General features: G+C 44.9%; 3 long non-coding RNA genes across 3 annotated transcripts in view; 1 reads left to right on the top strand and 2 right to left on the bottom strand.

Annotated features, from left to right (window-relative positions):
• The window catches only part of LOC116723080 (uncharacterized), a 16,528-nt gene extending 16,240 nt beyond the window's left edge, over window positions 1-288 (bottom strand). Inside the window, exon 1 of the long non-coding RNA XR_004339898.1 lies at window positions 99-288. This is a non-coding gene — a long non-coding RNA (uncharacterized LOC116723080). The remainder of the gene's footprint in view (window positions 1-98) is intronic.
• The window catches only part of LOC116723081 (uncharacterized), a 15,826-nt gene extending 2,805 nt beyond the window's left edge, over window positions 1-13,021 (top strand). Inside the window, exons 3-4 of the long non-coding RNA XR_004339899.1 lie at window positions 7,922-7,926; window positions 12,957-13,021. This is a non-coding gene — a long non-coding RNA (uncharacterized LOC116723081). The remainder of the gene's footprint in view (window positions 1-7,921; window positions 7,927-12,956) is intronic.
• Window positions 11,992-16,465, bottom strand: LOC116723082 (uncharacterized). Its single transcript, XR_004339900.1, has 2 exons — window positions 15,728-16,465; window positions 11,992-13,268 (listed from the first exon to the last, which is right to left on the bottom strand). It is a non-coding gene; the product is annotated as an uncharacterized LOC116723082 (long non-coding RNA).

The raw sequence follows: 16,465 nt of genomic DNA, 5'->3' as shown, positions 1-16,465 counted from the left end.
TCCAACTCCAGTCCGTTTGCCTAGAAAGTCCGGTTCGTTTGGGGTGTGAATGTAATCAAACTTCTCCAAACCTCGATCTGGGTTCGGTTGAAGTGAACTCTGGTTCAGTTTGAATGCATATGCGAACACCAAGTGGACCGGAAACTGCTCCAAAAGCTGGAAGTGGACTACAGTGCAGGGCATTCTGGGTAAATACACCCAAAACAAACGTGTTAGAATAGTGCTAGCAGCAGAAATGGCTCATAGTGTTTAGCCAAAAACTAAAGAGAAATCCTCCAACTGCTAAAATCTGACGCTTCCATTTAGTTTCCATTCGGTGAAGGAAGTTGCTCTCAGTGTCTTCAGAGATTTCATGTCATTTCCTTTAGTAGTTCTTGGTACAGCGCCCCCACAGGTGAGGAGGTTTTCCTCCCCACTGTCGCCCCCTGCTGGCCAGGAGGAGTTGATGCTTCAGGTCAGCGACTCGATGCTCTGATCAACTTTATGCCATGAGGGCCAAAATCGTTGCACTTGGTGGTTGTAAAAAGTATATGAAGACAAACCTTTTGTGATTTTTTTCTTTAAATCTGATTTGCTGAATCACTGTTGATACAAAACATAAAAAAGGTTTGCACAGTTGCATAATGATTGGCCAACAGCTTCAGACTCTGGGGCTGATTGTTTTCTGATTTGGGTTGAGCGCTTTGTGTTATTTATCTGTAAAATTTTGCTCTACAAGAAAAAGAAGTGTTTATTTGCATCAACCAATTGTGTCTGCATTGAGGTTGGGGGCCATGAATAACAAACTGATCTGTTTGATAATTAGGATCAGTTGGAATGAATGTGTGACTGAATTGATTTGAGGTGTTTGTTGTGAATCGGCGCTGTGGAAACAGAGTTGACCCATCCTTATGCTGCATTTTGAAGCGTTTTGTGAGGCCCATCAGGTGGGCCCAGTTGTTTCTCCTCGCAGCGCCGCTGGCTTTGGGGACGAATAAATTATCAGCTTGGATTCCTGCTGCTGTGTTTGGCTCCAAGCGCTTCATCTGTTGTGCATTAAACTGTGGAAAGCAGCATTATTGGGAAGCTTTATGAACTCCATCCATTTTCCAGTTCATGCTGTTTTCTATCATAATCTTTACATATGAAGTGGAAAAGTGAGCGAACGGGGCCAGGTTTTAAAACCCGGCTGCTGCTGAAGGTCGGGATGAGAAGAGCTCCAGGTCAGATTAACAGACTCACACTGATGGAGAAAATATGAAACTTCAGACCAGAATTTGGTCCATTAGGACCTCAGACTTCCTCTGTTTTTCATTTTTGTTACGCTTAAACATCAGAGACAAGCTGAATAAATACAAAAATTATTTTAATTTTAAAATTTCTTCATGGAAAAATGTTAACCAACCTTTGTCCCCAATGTTAAAACATAAATTAACTGTGATGAGTGGAGTCAGAGTTTAGCGGTTGGAGGATTTTTGTTTTGTCTTTGGAAAAAGATGCGTTTGATTTGGTTGTTTTTACCCAGAATGCCCTGGTTTTAGAGCGGTGTCTGGTTTTGATGTGGATGGTGCTGCTGTGTGAACCTCAGCCGGCCGATCATGGTGGAAAAGCCTCCAGAGCGTCTGACTTAAATACTTGCCAGCAGTGGAGGAAGCAGTTTTTAGGTTTAAGGGCTGATTACTTTCCAGGCTGGTTTGATTAGTTTGTTCCTTCACTAAATGAAATCGTTGCTTGAAACCAGCTGCTTGTTTGTCTTCGTCTGACAAGCTGCAACATTTTAGGGTCACATAAAATAAAAAAGGAACCAGAGGAAACGGTCAAATACAACATGTAGTCTGACGAATATCTAAAAATATCAAGTTTTTTATGGGTTGATCAAATCTTTCTGTGTAAAATCTGTAACGGGGATAGAAACTATCAGCGCTCAGCTTCACCCTCTGTTCTCCTGACATTCCCCTCCCTGCAGCCAATCAGCACGCCTCAGAGGCCTGAAGCAGATGGCTGCAGAGGTCACCAGGGGTCAGCTGAGGTCAGGTCGGAGCGCCGAGGTGTTGGAGGTCATTGCAGGATGCAGGTGGGTGAGACACATGTCTCACACAGATGTGCTGGAGTCAGAGCTGTGAATCATGAAATGGAGGTTTAATGATAATAAATACAAACACAAAGCAGCTCAAGCCTCCAACATGGCCGCCGCAGGTAAGAAGTAAATAAAATAAAAATGAGTGAAAGGACGTTCCCTGGTTTCAGCTTCACTTCATGCAGATGATGTGATTTTATTGATGATGATGCGTCCATCAGGTTTTGCTGATACAAAGATCTGAAAACCAATGCATGTTGATTTTATTCAAAAAAGGGTTGACAGCAGGGCATTCTGGGTAAATACAACCAAAACAAAACAAGCTAGCTTGTAGTCTTTAGCCAAAGACTAAAGAGTTAAAATCTGAAGCCTGAATTTTAGTTTCCATCTGGTGAAGAAGGAAGTTGCTCTCAGTGTCTTCAGAGGTTTTTGTGTGGTTTCCTTCAGTGGTTCTTGGTGCAGCGCCCCCACAGGCCAGGAGGGGAACAGGTTGCTGTAACGGTTTGGCTGCTTTGACTCAGACAGAAATGCAGCAGCTGGAAATCAAACTGAGTCCACTGGAGTATCAGGTGTGAAAACGCCCTTAGATTCAACATAATGTCTAAAACCTATAAAGGAAGCCTTGTTAGGTTTGGCTCATGTGGTTAAAAGTGTAAGAACCAAGAAAGTGAGAGGAAGATCTTCACACGCCGTGTGAAAGAGAACCGCAGCAGCTGGAAATTAAACAAACGTCGCAATTTTGGTCCCCAAACGAACCGAGTCTACCGGACCATCACGGGTGGAAACATTGTCATTTTTCATTCAAATAAATCAAGCCGTAAATGAGATCCAGCTGACTGACCTCCGATTGTCGCCCAGACTCCCTGCTGTGAGCGGATCATGGCGTCTTCCATCGTGTTTTCACCTCCGTCCAACGAGCCGCCGGCCTCCATGATTTACCGAAGCACAGCGGCGTCCCCGAGGACGCAGACTGAGGAAACACAGGGCAGCGACTGACACATCAGGCTGTGTGTGTGTGTGTGTGGGGGGGTGTGTGTGTGTGGGGGTGTGTGTGTGGGTGTGTGTGTGTGTTTGCACGTCACTGATATCTCTGGGAAAGTCTTCTGCCGCTCAGACCGGATCTTGGCTGGCAGATGCATTCGCCTGGTGGGACCGACAGAAAGCCAGCGCCTCTGTGTGTGTGGGTGTGTGTGTTGGGAGGGGACGTAATGCTGTAACCGTGGCAACAGTAAACAATCACAGGTATCGAGTTCATCCCTGATTTCTCTGTGTTTTCCCCGCTCGTTGCCTTTTGCAGGATGGGAGTCAATTCTTTGAAATTTATGATATTTTTAAGCGCTAAACCAGTTCTGGTGTTCTGGACGGTCTGCTCATATGGGTTTGGATCGCAGCGGGGGCCTGAGGTCGCTCATTTATCCTACTCTGTCCAGTCGAGCCCTCCGGAGGGAGCGCGGCGCTGAAGCGCTTTAACAGACGCGCTTCGGATTCATTTGCTCACCGAATATTAAAGAGGAAAACTGATCCTGACAAGAAGTTTCCCGCCACATGGTCCAGAAAGTGCTAAGTATCCTGTCGTCATGGCGACAGCTCCCTGCCACACCTGTTGTTATGGCAGCTCCCATGTGAGGAGTCGCTGGTTTAATCACCAAAACCCATTCTACATTAAATTTAAGCTTTCATTTTGTTTTGCATTAAATGTTGCATCATCTTTTGAAAAAAGAGCGCTCACATTTAGAATCGTCACTTTATTTCTGTTTTCAGATTTTAAAATAAAGACTACCAATATTTTTGCAATAAAGCAATAGCAATGGATCCATTTTGTTCTATGAGATGGTAGTTGTGGAAAATTACATGAACATTTCTTTATTTCTTTTCCTCTAGAGTTTAGTTATGTAAACTTATTGTCTGCACTGTGAAAACAGAAAGTTTCCAAACTAATCACAAAAAAGGTCAGAAAGGAACATTATTGATTCTTTTCTTGAGGAAATTTACTGCAGTTACTCCAACAAGTCTGTAAAATCTGCAGTTTTATCTATATTTTAAAACCTTTTTACTTTTTATAAACAGCCACAAGATAGATAGATAGATAGATAGATAGATAGATAGATAGATAGATAGATAGATAGATAGATAGATAGATAGATAGATAGATAGATAGATAGATAGATAGATAGATAGATAGATAGTTTACGACACCGATCCAAAGCGTTAAGCAGCTTTACGGACGGTGAAAACGAGCCGCCACACCTGCTGGAACAGAAACAGAGCGAGGTCAAAGGTCGTCCCCGACCTCCACTGGCTCAGCGCACAGCTGAGTGTAATTGGGTTCAGGGGTCAAGGTCAGGGAGCAAACGGGCTGGGGGTCGCGACCTCGTGTGGCCCGGCTTGATTGAGCGATCTCTGGCCCGACCCTTGAAGCACCTGCCTCTGCAGTCGCTCTCTATGTTTCCATAGCAACGCCGCTGTCGGGGTCAAAGGTCCTAGAAACGCTGAGTAAGCATCGTTCAGCAGAGATAACCTGAGGAAAAGTATTCACACCCCCACAGACTTCAACCCAAACAGAACCTGTTCATGTTCAACAGCAAGAGAGACCCAGACAACACAGAGGCCCGCCAAAATAAAAGAGGAACATAATTACAACACTGCAGTAAACATGGTGGTGGCAGTGTGATGATCTGGGACTAGTCAAAGTATGGGCTTAATTCCAACAGAGATCCTGTAATGTGACTTTAAAGAGGCTGATCCTGCAGGAAAAGGCTCAGCTATACCAATTCAGCAAAGAGGATGGGGTCAAAGTTCATCCACAGACATGGAAAACATCCAGGTGTTTCCAGGAGCTGGCAGCAGCTGGTTTCCTGCTTCGTTTAAAATTTATTCAGCCGATTTTTGATATGAAACAGTTCAGCTGAACAAAAAACTCTTTTTTCACAGAACTACAACCAAATGAAGCGGCTGTTTGACGTTTAGCGGACGGTTTAAAGCTGCTGGGACAGAACATGAGTCTGCTTTAGCTGAGCGGAGGAGATGGAGCTCAGAGGAAGGCGTGTTTGTTGGGCTGGCTGCGTGTTAATGAGCGGCAGATGGCCATGCAGGGCTGCAGCCTGCAGCTCCAGGCGGCCTGGCAGGAGGCTCTGGCTCCTGGCTGACCTCTGCCTCCACCAGGCTGCCCTCTCTCACCCTCCTCATTAGCCTGGCTGCGGCGGCCAAACACGGCCGGGCCGGCGGCGAGCGCCCCGCTTCTCCATGGGAACATGCTGCCTCTCATTCCTTCGCTCCCCGCCCTACAGGCTCCGTGGTACCGACACACCGCCAACCGGGTCGCTGCTGCTGCTGTAGGTCGGATTTACAGTAAAGTCCCAAACAATCCTAATTATTTAAAGAGGCCAAAAACTAACAGAAACTGGTTTACTGATTTGCTGATGAGCTCAGCTGTGGTTCATGGACGAAACCAACAGGGAGTTTTTGGCCCAACTGATATCAGTCCGTTCTGTTGGGCAGAACGGACTGATATTGGACCCTAACCCTTTAAAAACTGCTTCAAATCAAACAGTGGTGCGGACAGATCCGCTAATCTGCTCATAGCAGATCAAATCTTTTGCTTGGTACTTTAGCATTTTGCAGCAAATGTTTTAGCATTAGTCTAGTTAATTTCAGCTGCTTTCAATCCTCATAAACATTTCCACTAATCCACTAATAGCAAAGTTAATTTTCCATTTAACACTTCAGCATTTTTGTGAACTTTGAGAACATTTAGGCCACTTAGCTTCCAGGGTGCTAATTAAACAAATACATGCAAAAATTCACACATTTGACATGGTTTGTTGCATAAGGTCATCTGGATGAATTCTAACAATTATTCCCATGAGAACAAGATAATGATGGAAATTCAAAGTAAAAGCCATGAATCGACTCATTGAGCAGGAACTTTGAAGAATGACCTTCTCATAGCTGTAGCCTTTGGTCTTTATTGCAGACAGAAGGTTCAGGCTGAACTTCAGGCTGAACAGGAGGCAGTGAAATAAGACACAGTTAAAGAAGTGCTAAAGAGACAGGAGGAGCATTCGAGAAGCCAATTTGTTCAACAAGTTGAACTCTGTCATCTCTCACCTTCATTCTTCTCTGGCAGTTTTGAGTCACGACCACATGGAGCAGCTTTCAGCTCATTGTTTTAATTTTATGGCCTGAACTTTGAATGAGCCGTTGACTCTCTCGCTCATCATCAACCCCCCTCCGATAGCATCCAGACAGCTGCCACACGGGTTCAGAGCAAACGAGCAGCTGGTGGAGCTGGACAACGGTTTGAACAGATGTGTCTCCGAGAAGACATCCAGACAGTTCATTTACCGAGCCAGAGATCCTTCAGACGGGCCGAGTGAGCAGAACCTGGGAGAAACGTCCAGAGAAACGTCAGAGAGACATTCAGCCACTGTTGAGGGAAGCTCTCTCTGCTCGTGTCTTCCAACAGCTGTGTTTCTATTAACCATAAAATTTTGCAAATTGAAATTATGAAAATAAATTAGCTTAATGGAAACACCAATTTTGAAAAAAAACTCATGTTTTTCAGTAAAGATTTTGCACTAGAATGATGGAGTTTCAGAGACGTGATCAACAGCCCGATGTTACTACTGGCGAAAACGCCAAAGAAGATGACAGGAAGTGGTCGGAGGATGATGACTTGTTTATGTTTTTTCTGGCTCCATCAACATCACAGTTGATAAAAAGTTGTGCATCGTTCCAACGCGTTGAATCTATATCTCTTCTGTAAAATGGAAAGACTTCAAAACAGAACATCTACAAGAAACTACTGTCCATCCAGCTCAAAGTGGTTCTCATATTTTTGGAAGCTGGAAGACCTTTAGATTATTAGTGATCATTGAGATAGAAAAACTTAATTTAGGGGTGACCTCTGACCCCTAAGCTCTCTCTGACGTGAAGCCTGGCAGCTTGGGATTGGTTCAGCTAACTTTTCCACTTTTCCTTGCAGAACCACATCTGGCAGAAGAAAAGACTCCTGAAACAACCCCGGGTTTAAGATTTAAAGTTTCTGTCTGACCTAAAATTCAGCTCTCGCTGATATTTTCGTTTCCCAGATCCAGCTCTTGTGCCCAGAGTTTCTGTCAGACATTTGGCTTATGTAACATACGACCATGTAAACACACACCCTGTGCCTGATGGTGCTGACATCGATCCCCGCTAAATCATTCCACGGCATGCGATGGGCGTTCACCTTCAGTCTCGTTAAAAGTATTTTTAGCTTCGGTCTCAAGGTCCACACGGCCCGTCCTTCTGAACATCTTCCTGATAAAAAGGCATGAAATATGATGTGTTTTTAATGTGAAACATGCTCCTGCACGCTCTGTTCTCGAAGTGTAAATACAGCTCCAACCTCTGAATGAGCAGCCTCATCCGTCGGTGTCAGGGAGCGATGTTCCCAGAGTGGATCTGAGGTTTAATCGACAGGCCACAGAGTATTTTAGCCACATCTGGGATCCTCATTACAGGCCTGAAGCTGCAGCACAGAAGGGAAGAGGACGTGTTTTAGTGGTGAGGACGGTCCAGCGAACAAAACGGAGGAAGGAAACCAAAAGTGGGAGGAAGAAAATTAAGGAGAATGCTTTCCTCTTGGTGCAATGGACTGGCGACCTGTCCGGGTGACCCCGTATCTCACCTGTTGACCGCTGGAGGTCGGCACCAGCACCCCCACTAACCGCACTAGGGATCAACATGTTAGATAACAGATGGATGGATGGATGGATTTCCTCTTGATTCTGTGATAATATCTGCCTTTCTGCTGCAAAAATGACCTCAGTTTGTAAACTAAAGTCCAGTCCTGGAGAGAAACCTGCTTAATCCACTTTAGTCCAGCTCCAGTCCATTTGTTAAGAAAGTCTGGTTCGTTTGGGGAGGTGTGAATGCTAACCGAACTCTGATGCAGACCGATAAACAAACACTGGTCCTCCAAACCTCAGTCTGGGTTCAGTTGAAGTCAACTCTGGCTCAGTTTGAATGCATATGAGAACACCAAGCGGACTGAAGACCAGTCCAAAAGCAGGAAGTGTAACAACGTGCAGAGGATTCTGGGTAAATACAACCAAAACAAACGAGCTAGGCTAGAGCTAGCAGGAGAAATGGCTCGTGATTTTTATCCAAAGACTAAAAAGAAATCCTGACGCCTCCATTTTAGTTTCCATTTGGTGAAGAAGGAAGTTGCTCTCAGTGTCTTCAGAGGTTTTCATGCTGTTTCCTTCAGTGGTTCTTGGTGCAGCGCCCCCACAGGCCAGGAGGGGAACAGGTTGGTTTGAGCAGAGAGAAAGAGAACCACAGCAGCTGGAGATGGAGCCGATGGTGAAGTTCCCAAATCAAACTGAGTCTACTGGACGATCAGGTGTGAAAACATTCTTTGATTCAACCCAACTTATAAAATCTTTAAGAAAGTCCTGTAGAGGTGGACAAACCAAGAGATCTACACCTACAACCAGCACTTACACGAGTTACCTTATGTTGGGAAAAATCCAGTGTGGTTTGGTAATAAATTCACGTCGACGATTCCAGTTGTCTTCTGTTTCCAGTTTGTAAATCATCCCGTTACCCTCGATTCACAGATGGAAAGCTAAAGCACCTTCAAGAACCAAGACAGAAACGTTCGTTGGCCCGGCCTTGTGGAAAAAGAGTCGACGAGGAATGGAAGTCGTCTTGGTTTTGATTCAGGCACTCACAGCGTTTTCACATCTGTCGTTCGTTTGCTTTGGTCCAACTCAGTTGATGAGTTTGATAACGTAATTTTTTCCACTGGTTTGGTTTCTTTTCACACAGAGAAAACTCAACAAGAGCCAGAATCTATCACCTCAAATGGAAGTAATTCATCCATACATCGTTTATACCTGCCTGACCTGACCTGGCAGGGCTGAGGTGGAGCTGTGCCTAACTCCAGCAGCTGTTGGGTGAGGGTCAGAGGTCACTAAATCCTATTATGAGTGAAGTACATTGACTGATTGGGAAGTCTTGAAAGTTATGTGTGACTTTACGCTTTAGGAAAAAGAAGGACAATATTTATTTACCAGTTTCTTTACCACATCCCACAATGCAATGCAGACCTGGTTGAGGTGTTTGGATCAAGCTGGTATCTGTGTCCTTTCACTCTGAGCCGCTCTAGTTTTGTTTGCGTCCGAGATGAATTGGAGAAGATTTTCTTGGTTCGGTTGTTTTGGTTGTTTCTATGCAAGTGAACGGCACCAGGGGAACCGAGCCAGCGCTGCCGTTAAACCGACCTCGGTCTGTAAGAACCACCTTTTTAAGATGATCATGACCCGGTTAGGACTGAACCCAAACTGACATTCCTACCTTTACACAGAGGAACACACTGACAGCTGGAATAAGATATAGTGGTCACCAGAACAGAACCAAAACAGCCAAGAAGGTTTTATGGTTCCCCAGAGTTCAGCCACCAAACCCAAACTATTTCCCTGTGATCTTGTTCTTCTCTATGAAACGCAGCTTTTTCCTTTCTGTGTGCCGATTTTAGTGAGTCCTGTTCTTTCCCTGTAGTCTGGATCCAGTTGAAAGGTGGTGAGCTTCCTGTGCTGGGTCCACTCCAAGGCCCCACTGAGCATATGAAAGGTCTGCAGAGGAAAAGCCTAAATCAGCTGCTGAGGCTGAAACTCATTAATTCCTGAACAGAGTTGGTGGTTTGGGATGACCGGAAGATCAGCAAAAGGGATTTTTGTTTTATGAAACAGAGAGCTCTGCCATCGACCTGAATCCGGAGATGAGGGGGAAAAGGTGGAGAAGTGAGAAAACATCCCAGATCTACAGCGAAGAGGCTGGCTTCTCAAAACATGAGAGACGGATGATGGAAAAACACACGACTACTTTTTCCAACGCTCTCCTCCAACAACAGCTCGCTCTTCCATCCAGCGCAGCTGTATCTGCTCGACTGCAGCCAGGTGATGTAGGAGGAGCACAGTCTGCAGTCAGTCGGCAGTCGGTCTGCGGTCGGTCTACAGTCGGTCTGCAGTCAGTCGGTCTGCAGTTGGTCGGCAGTCGGTAGAATTTGATTTTATTTAAAATCTGGTGGAATATTTAAAGTGTAAATCATCTCATCGCCGGCGTCCAGCAGAGATGAGGCCGGATTGTGTTTCTGATCACGGCGGCTCTTTAACTGCTGGAAACAAAACAAGCTTCGTTCCTGTGAAGTCACAAAGTTCATGCATCGCTTGTCCTTTAAACGTATTTCTAATTTATTTCATCGCATTGTGAAGACTTCCTCCCATAAATGTTACAACTAATAAATAAAAACATTTATCTCAGAAACTGCAAACGTTTATAAATGTGATTTCCAAGTCAAAATTCTTCTTTTATTTCTTTTAGGTTGTCTTTAGATGAGAAGGAAAACAACATCTACAGGTTTTGTACTTTCAGTTGCACTTTTTATTTATGTTAAAATGATTTTAGCAAAATACATATGAAGAACAAAAATAAATCATGACAATTAGCATATTAAAAACTAAATATTTAGCTACTGATATGCTAAATAGCATTTGCGCATTGCTAGCTAGCATAAAATATAAACTAGTATACTACTAATACTGTATGCATTACATACAATTAACATAACATAAACCTTATTAGTAGCTGATTTACTAGCTAACGACATGCTAACTAGCATGTCGTTAGCTTTAGCTAGCTAACATTGACTAACTTATTACCTAGTTAGGAGCTACTAATTAGCTAAGTAATATTATTGTTGGTCGGCATGACAACAGTTAAATAATTCAGCAGCCACGTCACACAAACAATTTCTAAACAACCACAGCAATTAAATATGACATCAATATATTTAGAATAATGAAAACTTAGCAACATCACTGCAACAATGGTGTAGAACCAAAATAAATGGTTTTATATTTTGGTTTTCTGAGTTAAAAGTTATCGTTATTTTCCGAGGCTGTTCTCAGATTTCCCGTAAATTCCTGAGCCTTTGTGAAGTTAGCGTATCTTCATCATGTTTGAGCAGCTCTGCTTCAGAACCGCCAGGTACTTGCAGGCTTGTGTTTGTTAAAGCGACGTGCTTTGAACAATGGCTTCACTGAGTCTTTGAACTCTGTCACATTGGAAAGCTGGTGGCCATGCTGGCGCCTCCATCAACATGGCCTCCTGAACGTACTTAACACGCCGCTGTTTACAGAAGCTTTATCTGCAGGAATAACTTCTACAGCTGATTACAGAGCAGTTTGAAGCCTTTCTTTATATCTGTCAGGGTTTCAGACTCTGAGGTATGAATACTGACAGACGACGAAACTAATGTGAATTTGAAGAAAACTATTCCTGCTTCTCTGTCTTGGCTTCTTGATCCCAATCAAACTAATTTTATTTTTAGACAATCGGTAAATGCAAACCAACCCAAACCGATCTGGTCCTGGTTCTACAGAACTACAGTGTGAACCAACATCCACAAACGGAGAACTTGAAACAGCGGGAAACCTTCCCAGGAACCACGGGCCGACCCAAATTACTCCAACCGCTCATCCGTCGTGGGTTAGGCTGCAGCACATCAGCAGTAAGATAAAGTCGATGCTTTTACCTGAATTCAGGTAACTGAGTTGGTTTGAACCTTAACAGACATTCATGCTAGAAAACCAGTTTGAAAGCAGCAGGAATCGTCCATGTTTGTGGTCTGAAGGTCCCTCAGCTCCACTAAAACTTCTCCCTGTTTTGAACCTTTCTGTTGACTCTGACTCAGGTATTATTTAGTGACTGGTATGGAGTCCGAGGGGCGTTGCTTCCCTGACCTTTAAAAACCTATAAACCTATGAATCATGCACCAAAACAATTTTACCACTTTGAAAGGTGACTTCAATAATTCAAGGTACACAACTTCTGTAAAATTTTATATGTTTTGCAAAAGATTAATAAAATATTAAAACAATCAGATTGGATCTTTTGGAAAATGGCTTTATTTATTTTTTTTATTTTATTTTATAATTACGCCTGGAAATAAGGGATGATCTCACCTGTTTTCGACAAAACACTTTTCAGTAAATGAAATAATTTTTTGTAATGACTCTGTTTGTTGAATGTTGAAGTTTTATGATGATTGGGAACCAGGGAAAGTTTTTCCCAGCGCCCACAGCTGTAGTTATTTTTATCCTTCGATCAGCAGGCGCAGCACTTTGTTCGACCCGCTGCATGAAAACCAGGAAGTGCAAGAGACTGGCCATAAAACGCGGATGGCTGCAGGACGGATCTCTGCAGGAACCGCACTCGTCTTCGCAGTCTATGTCAGAGCGCCAAAGTTCCTGTCTGAAAAGGTCGAGATCAGTCTCACTTTCTCCCAGCGTGAGCGCCGAGCCGAACGAAACGTGACAAAATAACCGCCCTGAGCAACCGCCGCCATGCGCTAAATCACAGCAGCAGGTCCGCAGCTTTTTGTAACGTGGGACCAAACGCTAACAGTAATGAGATGTAACTGGAGTGAGCCTGCAGGAGAAAAAAGTAATTTAGTTCGAGTCAGAAACTGCAGCAGGGTGTTAACCGTTCTTCTCACAGATCTCAAACACAACCACATCATAATGAGAAATTGATGAAGCTGTAAAACTGTTGGCTCATGTTTGGTCCTAAAACTCTTTGGTTGTTGTACAAGAAGTTCTGTTGTCTAAAGTTTTCCTGCCTTCACAGATGTTTCTTTATGTGGTCCTATTGGGAAAATTAGTTCGTTAAAAAGAGCAACCAAGGCCGAACTCCAAAGTTGGAGAGTCTCTTTTCAGATGATTTACCTGAACGCCAGTTAGGAGAAAATGCAACGAGTTACTAAATGTGTAACGTGTCGCATTTCCTGACAAACACAGCAAATGGTCTTGATAACTTGCCTGTGCCTGGAATTAGTGTCCTGAAAAAAAACCAGCCGGAAACGATGGCTCCTCGACAGGAAACGACGGCTCCTCGACAGGAAACGACGGCTCCTCGACAGGAAACGACGGCTCCTCGACAGGAAACGCCGGCTCCTCGACAGGAAACGACGGCTCCTCGACAGGAAACGCCGGCTCCTCGACAGGAAACGACGGCTCCTCGACAAAAAACAACGGCTCCTCGACAGGAAACGACGGCTCCTCGACAGAAAACGACGGCTCCTCGCCCGGAGACGGCGGCTCTTCACCAAAAAACGACGGCTCCTCGACAGGAAACGACGGCTCCTCGACAGGAAACGACGGCTCCTCTATGGATCAGGAAGTGATTATTATAAGGAATTATTCCTCTGCACTGCGAATCCTTTCTACCAGGAACCCTCTGACCATAACAAGTACACTGACCCCGTCAGTGTACTTGTTATGGTCAGACTGGACTGACCTCTGACCTCTCCATGACCCCGTCATGCTGCTCTGAGCAGCAGCTGAAGCCGGACGATCTCAGCAGAGGCTCCAGGAATGTTTTAAAAACACAGCGGGCTTCCCATTACTGCCAGACGAGGTTTATGGGAAATCTGGAGCCAGCGTTACCATGACAACAAGACAATTAATTACAACGCGTTACAATTTTTAACATATTTAACTCATATTTTCTCCTAGCCGGGAACCTTTGTATCTGCTCGTTTCTGGTAATTGAAAATGTTGCTTATTTTGTCAATAGTTTATATTTTAACAGAGGGAGAAAAGAGGCAAAAGCAAAGGAGGAGGATTAGCAGAGCTGGCTAACAACTGATGATGTCATCCACCATGTTGCTGTGGAAAATCGTCTCTGCTGCCTCGACGTTGAGCTGTTAGCATGATGCAGCAACAGTCTTCAGTCAGAGGCCTCTTCAGATAGATTCACTGAAGCACAGACTGCTACAGCATCACCTTTAAAACCAACTGAGGATGTTTGTGATGAATAAAATATTTTTGACTTTTAAACCAGAGAAAGTCCAGCTGGGAGGAGAAATGAGGGAAGAGTGCAGAGTTCCTCAGATGCTGCTTTCAGGGAATAATTTGGGATTTGATTCTTGGATTAAACTTCACTTTTATAACTTATTTCTCTAATTTTTTGCTTCTGTTCTTTTCACACATCTCTAGCGATGTGGAAACACCAGCTGGATGAGTTCAGGTTTGATTTGTTGGGAAGCAAGCAGCTCATTTCTCCCGGTTGGAGGGAGCGCTGTGACTGGGCCGGGCCCGGCAGCGCTCCTCGTGCATGTCAGGGTTCTGTCTGCGCCGCGTGGCGGGCCGCGCCCCGCCATCTGATTTGCACCCCGCCGTTCGCTGGCAGCCGGCCGTCCGGCTCCTGCAGCGGCTCAACCAGCGACCCGCTGGGCTTCCTCTCGGTTGCCACTGTACCACACCTAGCGTGAGCCGGGCTTGAAGAGAACCAGTGTGTTCAGATTACAGCAGGAATCTATAAAAGCCATATCAGCGGAACCGTCTGTCGGCGTGGGCAGCAGTCCGGTCCGGCTCACTGGTACAGAAACTCTAATCAACGCTCAGGTTTTATAGCCAGGAGCCATGTTCACTCTGCAGGCAGAAACATCCTGGTCTGCTGCAGACCTATGGAGCGCTATCAGCGCCAAAATTAGGACGGTCACACACCCAGGAAACTGCATCCACTCAGAAACCAGCTACTGGTCTGATTAACCATCGACCAGCAGCGCTAAATGAGCACTGGGTGCTGGCTAATGAGCAGGATAGCACTAGCTAGTATTAGCTGTGGACAGGCTAACAACTAGCATGCTAGGCTGGTCACCCACTGTATTGCATTCTTACTCGGTTGTCCATTAGCACAGATAGCCTAGCATATGCTATGGATTGTATGTATATATTCTAACAACTAGCATAATTGACTAGTCACCTGCATATAATGTCTGTTCATTAGACCAAATATAAACATGGTGTAATATTATACAAAGCTGAAGTTGGCTTCTGATTCAGCTGATGGCTACAGGTCAATTCCACATAATTTTTCACTACACTGAGCATCTTTAATTAGTTTAAAATACTTTATGGTACCTATTTTTATGGATTTTTTTCTGTTTAACAGGAAAAATTTGGAATTGAATTGCAATCTTCAATCACAAGCCAACTTCAGCTCTGTACGTACGTTACAGTGTTTTTATGCTTGATGCCATGTTGGATTACAATAAACTGACAAAAAACATGCCAATGCATCTAATGTATGACGCTTATTTTTCTTGATGAAGTTTATTTTAAAGAACAAAATAGGCTATGCTAGTTGTTAGCCTATTCAAAGCTAAGGCTAGCTAGTAGTCCTTCTCTTTTGCTAGCGCCGGTTCCTCAGTTAGTGATGCCATTCAATCAGTAGGTAGCTTCAGCATGGATATAGCATTAAGCTAAAAGGAAGTAGCCACTGCTTGGTGCGTCGTTGTCTTAATTTAGCGCTGAAACCGAGTGACGAGATGATTTAAATATTCACTCATTTAGACAAACCACGTCTTACAGGAGTCTGAATTCAAATGAGTGAAGCAGCAGCAGCATGTCTGAGGTGCAGGTCTGTAATTCCTGCAAACAGGCGGAGAGCTTACAGGGCAGAGAGTTACAGCATGAGAACCATCCAAACATCTGGTCCCGGCCGGCTCCAGGAAACTAGAACATTATGATGCACGCATTCAACACGGCCAGCACAGATTACATGAGCTCACTCTGCACGCGCTCAGTCCAAAGCAAACATCCTGAACGGCCGATGGCTCACCTGATCGGCCAGAAGCAGCGAAACGAAACGCCGAGGTGAAAAGAGGAAGACAGGAAGAGACGTAGGACAGAGGAGAGCAACAAGATTAAGGAAAGGAGAGAGGAAGGAAGAAAGGTTTGGCCCCTGGTGCCTTGCTCAGAGGCTCTGTGGCCTGTAGGGATGGAAGGTAGCGAACCAGCAGCCATCAGTTTTCAGACGGTGATCACCAACAGAAGCGACCATGCTGGTGTGGGCAGCCATGTTTATCTTGTTGCAGCGGCGTCAGAACCGAGGAGTCTGGTTCTGAAGATCCCGCTGTCCCACCTGCAGCTGCGGTCCGAAACCGAACAACCAGAACATCTCCAGGGTGATTCCAGGAAAACCGTCTACGCTGTGATTTAACTCCCAACTGATGGAACCACGGCGGCAAAGAAATGGAGAAGGAAACAAAAGGAAATGTCCTTCCGCTCGTTAAGGTCCCGCCGCTCCATGTTTGTCTGGACTCTCCTCTCTTCCTGCGATTGGAGGAAACCAATCCGGCGCTTGACGCCTCCGCGAGGCCACTGGCTCAAAGTTCAGCAGAAAAACTCAGCTGAAGTTCAGCTAGCACAGGAGCAACTTTCTGGCAGCGGATCAAAGCAGCTGCACCTGATTATGAGACGCCATCTTGTCCCTTCTGATGCGTGTGACAGCCATTTGACCCCAACAGCTGGCCCTCAGAGGAATCTATTTATAGGCCAGCTCAATGGGAGCCAGGTG

This window comes from Xiphophorus hellerii, chromosome 7 (assembly GCF_003331165.1).
Source record: "Xiphophorus hellerii strain 12219 chromosome 7, Xiphophorus_hellerii-4.1, whole genome shotgun sequence".
NCBI classification, from domain to species: Eukaryota; Metazoa; Chordata; class Actinopteri; order Cyprinodontiformes; family Poeciliidae; genus Xiphophorus; species Xiphophorus hellerii.
The sequence above is the reverse complement of the archived record's forward strand: the minus strand, read 5'-3'. Positions and strand labels throughout refer to the sequence as shown.